Below are 7,632 nucleotides of genomic sequence, written 5' to 3'. Positions count from 1 at the left end.
GAAGGTGAAAATTCTTCCTCAGAACCACCACTGCCAATGTGAACTGCCAAACAAAGTACAACCAGATGCTCCTTAGAAGTGAAGATGGTGACACGTCAGCTCTGTAGACGCACCATCAGGAAAGACCAGTTCCTAGAAAAGGACGGTGTGATTGGTAAAGTCAGTGAAAGCAAGGTAAACTCAGTGAGACGGACCATCACATGACCACAACAGTGGACTCAACTACAGCATTGATCATGAAATGACACAAGACCAGGCAATGAGTCATCCTGCCTTACAGAGGTAGCAATTTACAACAACAGCAACACAGCCTCTTCCCCTTCTCCTCACTCGGAGAATGAATCTAGTTCTTCATCTACACATCAAAGTATTCCTTGTAATGCCTGAGTAAGTGTCTTCAGTCCCAAATCTATTTCCCTAGACCGAGAGACAGAAACCCAATGGGCTCAAAGAGTGTTCTTTCTCTCCCATTCATCCCCCATCACCCCTTCATTTGCAAGAAGGGGCTTCAAAATGTTCATGGAAAAATAATCCTGTTAGCTTTCAATTCCAGCTTCCCACACACTTTTTGAAGGTCCCTCATATTTGACCCTTTATCTGCTGTGATTATAATCAGAACATACCTAGTTCCTTTTCCTTGATCTTGTAGGAAGCTCTGAATAGTTTGAGTCTCTAGCTTTGGGGCATTTCTCTAGCAGATCGTCCAGGGGGCACATGTCCTCATGTCCCCCTTTCACATGGGTCAGTTTCACTGGGCTCAGTTGACACTATTTCACTAAGGACACCCCCTTCCTACTTCTTGAGGGTCACAAAACCATTCACCCCCCTAGAATGGAGTCCATAGCTTTTCTGAGCCCTTGGAAACCCAGTGGGATCACCCACTGTAGAGATTGCACCCCATATTGACAACTACAGACTCTCCGTGATGTTCCCTTCGAGTCTCATGGTTCCAGGCATTTGTACTTCACCAACTAAGCTTTCCTTGCAGGTTGGAGCTAAGCCCAGAATGGCAAGTAAGGTTCTTCTTGTGGCCTTATTATCCTCCAGGAAGTTTTAACGGCTAACTAGCCCTGCACCTGAGGGGGCTTCCCAGCTGATGTCCTACACTGTGACTCCAGGTCAGTCTATGACAAGCACTTGTGCAGCCCCTCCCATTATCTGGGGGCTCAGCAACAAGTCTCTCTCTCTCTGTTCTACTCCCAAATGCCTTCCAGACCCTCCCATCCAATGGCAAGAGGACACGCAATCACAGTAAGTTCCCTGAGCACACAGGTCACTCTAGGTTGTCCCAAGATAGATTGATGTCTTTGCATTCTGAAATACGTGCATGCATGAATGCTCACATGTGCACACACACCTTTGGTCTAAGCAGTCCCGTGCTTGTCTGTTTTACAGACTGGGCTTCTGTTCAAGATTTTGTTGAAAGAAAAGATTCAGGAAAATCCTGTTATCTTATATCACAGACATAGAAAGTAAGGGCTTAGGAATTGTTTGTTGACACAGAATCACAGTGTTTAGCAGCTGCTCTTACTAGGTCATTTTCTTTTCCTTTCTTCTTTTCTTCTTCCTTCTCCTCTTCTTCCTCTTATTTCTCTTCCCCTTCTATTCTGGACTCTGTTTGCTGTATCATACTGCTTAGTGAATTGCTTTTACATAACACATTTGTTGAGAATTAGATGTAAGGCAGCTATGAGATTTCTGAGACCAACAGAGGATGTGAGGTGGTGGATTTCACACCTTTGCAGTCCTGTGGTCTTCAAGGTGGACAGGTCCTATGAGGGTGGCACATGGATTCTGGAGGACGGAGTCCCAACCCTATGGTCATGGTGCCGGGAATGATGGGATTTTTTTCTGTCTGCTGTGGGACTCCTGCCTCTGGCCTGGACAACACCATGTAGATTTGGAATAGAGGCACCTCAGAGACAAATAGGATAGAATCCTTCCTAGAATGGATAGATGGAACTTCCCCTTTTCTCCTCCTGTGGAAAAGATCTACCACTTCCACTGAGTCTCTTCCAAGTCATTGGTGTCCATTACAATTGAGAAAACCATCTACTTCTCTACCTCCGATTCTCCATATGTCAAAACACCCCAAACACATTGCCATCTAGACGATTCCAATTCATAGCAACCCTATAAAAGAGTAGAATTACTCCATAGGTTTTCTGAGGCTGTAAACTTTTATGGTAGCAGACAGCCTTGTTTTTCTTACAGGGAGCATCTAGTGGGTTCAAACTGTCAACGTTTCTATTAGCATGCCAATGCTTAAACCACCAGGGCTTCCTGGTGGAAGAAGAGAAGGGAGCAGTAACAGCTGATATCTGCATTTAAACAATCTTGCTGAAGGGTTTAAATGAAATAATCTAACAGTGTCTGCTCCTGAACACGGTGAGCAACCTCTGTGTTGTAGTCAGATCCTTTGGAGAAAAGCACGGCCCCTGAGAGTCTTGTGGGAGGTGATGCTTCACAAGTTTCTTCAGGCAGAGAACGACATTCCTCCTAGAACAATGGCCACCCACTTAGGGGGTTGTTGTTGTTAGGTGCCATCGAGTCCGTACTGACTCATAGCCACCTGCCATCCGTACTGACTCATAGCCACCCTATGCACAACCAAATGAAACACTGCCTGATCCTGGGCCAACCTCACAATTGTTCCTTCACCAGAGCTCATCACTACCATCAATTCTACCACACATTTTCTGCCCCATGAAGTTGGTCTCCCCACTTAGGGGGTTGTTGTTGTTAGGTGCCATCGAGTCCGTACTGACTCATAGCCACCTGCCATCCGTACTGACTCATAGCCACCCTATGCACAACCAAATGAAACACTGCCTGATCCTGGGCCAACCTCACAATTGTTCCTTCACCAGAGCTCATCACTACCATCAATTCTACCACACATTTTCTGCCCCATGAAGTTGGTCTCCTTGGTATGGTGAGACCGTGTCCCTCGAAAGAAAGATGAGGCAGTCTGCTCCCTTAAAGGTTGATAGTCTAGGAAACCCAGTGGAGTGGTTTTATTCTGTCTTATGAGCTGATACGAGTCAGAATCAACTCATGACATTGAGTTGGGTTTGGTATTTATTAACTTTTTCCTCCCTTCCTATGTTTTCTTGTGCTTTACTAGGTGGTGCACACAGTTCCATGCTTTGCTACTAACCCAAAGGTGGGTGGTTCAAATCTACCCAGTGGTGGCTCAGAAGAATGGCCTGTGATCTTCCAAAAGATCACAACCATTGAAAAGCGCATGGAGTACACTTCTACTCTGATACACGTGGGCCCACCGTGAGTTGGAATGGACTTGGTGGCAGCTGGTTTGGTTCATTGCTTGAACAGCTTCTTAAAGGAATGGAATGGAATGGATGTCCAATGTTTTCATTAATGGCTCTCACAACGTATATATGGTAGTGGTGGTGGTGGTGGTACACCATGGAGTCAGTTCCGACTCACAGTGACCTTGCATAGGGTTTCCGAGGCTGTAAATCTTTATGGGAACAGAAAGCCTCATTTTTCTCCCGTGGAACGGCTGGTAGTTTCAAACTGCTGAACTGGAGATTAGCAGCCTGACTCATAACCACTACCAGAGAAGACTGTCGAAATCACAGCAAACCAGCTAAGTGGGTAATTCTCAGCACCGCTCCCAGCCCTGCCCCTAGAGGTGGGGGTACGGAGAGGAGCCTCCTCATTGTGGCACCCTTCAATACAGAATGATAAATTGCATGCTGATGGCTTTAATAGCAACCAGGCCAGTGAAACAGGGGACCTAATGGCTCGTAAATGAGATGCAAGTTCATTTTCACAGGCCCACTATAATAAACTAATTATTTTGGAACTCTTCAATTATGCATTTTCAAAAAGCTGAATTGCATTGAAAACATGTTATGGCTTTATAGATCTTGTCTGCAGGGAGGGAAGGGGCTGCATCTGTCTCAGCAGTGCCCAGGGAGGGAGAGAGAGGCTGGTCACAGGGTGTAGATAAAGAATCAGCCAGCTGCCAAATGACAAAGAGCTGTCAGTTTCCTCGTCAATTACAGCTGGTCCTAACCCAGAAGAGGGGGAGCAAATTGCAGCAGCCATCCAAGATGGCTCAGCTAGAATGATGGAGGTGAAGATGTCCCTGATTCATGCAGTGCAGGGGGTACGGCAGAGTGTTTGGGGCTTTGGGATGAAGACTGTGCTGCTCAAAGCCATCCGAAGCTCAGGGAAAAACCGCTGATGTCAGAATTGTTCTTGTAGCCTCTCTCCAAAGTGGAAGGAGGGGCCTAACAGAGCTGCAGGCAGGGGTAGACGACCCAGCAAGCGAAGCAAGCACTGGTTTACTTAATAATCTCTAGTGAACGACCACACGGGAAACAGTTCACTACCGATTAGTAAGTAAGCACAATTAAGCCCTGCTTACCTTGCTTACTGGGTACTCTGTCCCTGTCAAGAAACACCCAACCAAACCCACAGCCAGCAAGTGATTCCAACTCACCACAACACCATAGCATAGGGTAGACCTCCTCCATAGGACTTCAGAGACTGTACATCTTTAAAGAAGCAGACAGCTTCCTCTTTCATCTATGGAGTGGTTGGTGGGTTTGAACCACCAACTCTGTACTTAGCAACCTAACACCTAACCCACAGTGCCACCAGATCTCTGCTGTCCCTGTCAGGGATTGTAAATTTGGGAAGAGACTTTGAAACTGGAGGAAGGCGCCATGGGGCCGGGAGAGAAGCAGATGCCAGATACCGTTAATAGAAGAATCTTTCAAAAATGCGACATTGTTCACTACAGGTTAGTAAGTAAACACAAGGAAGCCCGTGTTTACCTGGCCTATTGGGTAACCTGGCATCAGCTGCCAATCATACCTAAGGCTGAGGATGACCCCCCCAGACCTGGGGTGACGCTTCGGGTGTGTGGGACGGACCAGTGTGCTCACCAGCCTCAGAGGACTCAGGGGCGAGGGTCGATGGGTCTGTTGTTAAGTTGTTAGGTGTCCTCGGGCACATTCTGGCCTGTAGTGACCCAGCGTGCCTGAGAACAACTGTCCTATAAACTGTAATCATTAAGGAAAGAGGTTTGGTGGCGCAGTGGTAAAGGCTGGGTTGCTAACTGAAAGGTCATTGGTTTGAGCCCACCAGCTGCTCCATCAGGAAGAAGATGCGGCAGCCACTCCCCTGAAGAGTGATTGTGATGGGCTATTGAGTGGGTTCAGATTCCTCAACGCTACTTACAACAGAAGGGAGCATTGCCCTGTCCTGTGGCAACCTCGCAATCCAGAGGTTTATGTTTGAACCGATTGTTGCAGCCACTGAGCCAATGAAGCTCACTGAGGGTCACCTTCTTTCTATCTGTGTGAGTCTACTTTACCTGGTGTGGTGCTGTAGGATAAGCACTGGACTGCAAAGTCAGTATGAACTGTGAGGTCAGCCGTTCAAACTCACTATACACTATACAGGGTCTCCATGAGGCGGAACCAACTCAATAGCACTTAAAACATCAACTTTACCAAGCACGATGTCCTTCTTCAGATAACCTTTGTAAATGTCATTTATATTGCCTCCGTACCTAAGACAAGAAACCCCTGCTGCCAAGTTGGTTTGGGCTCTTGATGGCCCACAGGACAGAACAGACGGACCCAAAGTGTTTCCCAGGCTGGAATTTGTATGGAAGCAGACTCCCAAATCTTTCTTCCCTGGAGTAGCTGGTAGGTTTAAACCCCAGCCTGTCAGTTAGTAGACAAGCACTTAAACCATCATGCCACCAGAGTGCCTCTTACATAAAGACTTATTATTGTTAAGTGCTGTTGAGTCAGTTCCAACCCATAGCGACCCTGTGTAGGGTTTCCAAGGAGTTGGTGGTAAGCTTGAACCACCAACCTTGCAGTTCAAACCAACCTTATAGTCCCGCATATTAAGCCACAGCATCACACCAGGACTCAGAAATTGTGCCCTGGAGTTGGTTCCGACTCATAGTGACTCTCTATATAGGGTTTCTGAGGCTGTAAATCTTTACTGGAGCAGGAAGCCTTATCTTTCTCCCACGGAACCGCTGGTACTTTCAAACTGCTGACCTTGAGATTAGCAGCCCGATTCGTAACCACTACACTACCAGTTGTACTGTGGTGATGGTGGTTATGTGCCGTGGAGTCGGTTCCGACTCATAGAGACCCTGTACAGGGTTTCTGAGGCTGTAAATCTTACAGGAGCAGAAAGCCTCATCTTTCTTCTACAGAACAGCTGGTAGTTTTGAACTGCTGATCTTGAGGTTCACTGCCTGATTCGTAAACACTGTAAATCACTATAAGTCAGAGCTGACTTGATGGTATCTAATAATAATAATAGATAAGGGAGCTTCCAAAAGTTCCTGGAAAATGGAATTGAAAGATAATAGAACTTTCCCATGAATTTTATGAATCCCCCTCATACCATGTAAAGAACCCTGGCATAGCGGTTAAGAAAACAGCTGCTAACCAAAAGGTTGGTGAAGCATACCCACCAGCCACTCCATGAGAGAAAGAGCAATCTGCTTCGGTAAAGATTTACACCCTTGGAAACCCTATGGGGCAGTTCTACACTGTCAACAGGGTCTCTGTGTCAGAATGAAATCAATTGCAGCAGGTTTTGTTGGGTTTTTTGCATATATATAACATACATATATATATAATACATGTGTGTATACTGCGTATACATATAACTATTCCAGTCTCTTGGGGCTTCTTGTGTTGCTCCTTGTTGTTGTTATTAAGTGCTGTTGATTTGGTTCCAACTCATAGCAACGTTGTATAGCATTTCCAAGGAGCGGCAGGTAGGTTTGAACCGCCACCTTGTGGTCTAGTTCTTGTCCTACAGCGCCACACTAGGACTCCCGTATTGCTCCTAAACCATGTCAGTCTTCCCAACCAAGGGTCTGCGATGTGTTCTGTATTGCTTTCTGCCTGTTTTCCCACTGTTGGCGCTTTAAATTTAATTTCATTCCTCCTGTTGTTCTTAGAAGGCCAGCAGCTGGGCTGGCCCCAGCAATGGCTCTGTGGCTCCGCAGGCTCAGGTAAACAGTCCCCTAGCCCACGACGGCCCTGAGGAGGCCTGGTGGCTGGAGGCAGCAGGCTTTCCAGTCCTGCTGACTGGTGGTCCGGTGGAGAGGATAATTCTGAACAGCAGGCTGTGCCCTTGCCAGGAGAAAGCTCATAAACACCAGTCTTTCCTCCCTGTGTGTGGCGTCCGATGGAACCAGTTAATTACCTCCCCCATCGGAGAAGCACGCTGAGCAGGAGCATTATTTACAAAGGTTAAACATTCCCTTAATTGGACTGCGGGCATCTTCACTCAGATAAGCCTGCGCCCTTTCCTCTTTGTGCCAGAAAGATACGCTGGGAGAGGGCTCCATTTCCCAAAGAGAAGACGCCTGTCCCTATGGAGATTTGGTTTACTAACAGGTTGAATCAGGAGATACACAGGTCTGGGGGAATTCTGAGGACATTCAGGGCCTGTCCTCTAGGAGGAGCTATTTAAGGATCAAGAGTAACATTCTTCTCAGACTCACAGGCAGAGTCAAAGGCACAGGGCCATACATGAACATAGAGAGTCCAGGCTAGAAACACAGAATCCAGTTTCAGTCTAAGCATGGCTACCATCTGGAGCTGCCATGAT

Source organism: Chrysochloris asiatica, unplaced genomic scaffold (genome assembly GCF_000296735.1).
Source record: "Chrysochloris asiatica unplaced genomic scaffold, ChrAsi1.0 scaffold00034, whole genome shotgun sequence".
In the NCBI taxonomy this organism is placed as follows: domain Eukaryota; kingdom Metazoa; phylum Chordata; class Mammalia; order Afrosoricida; family Chrysochloridae; genus Chrysochloris; species Chrysochloris asiatica.
Note: the sequence above shows the minus strand (reverse complement) of the source record.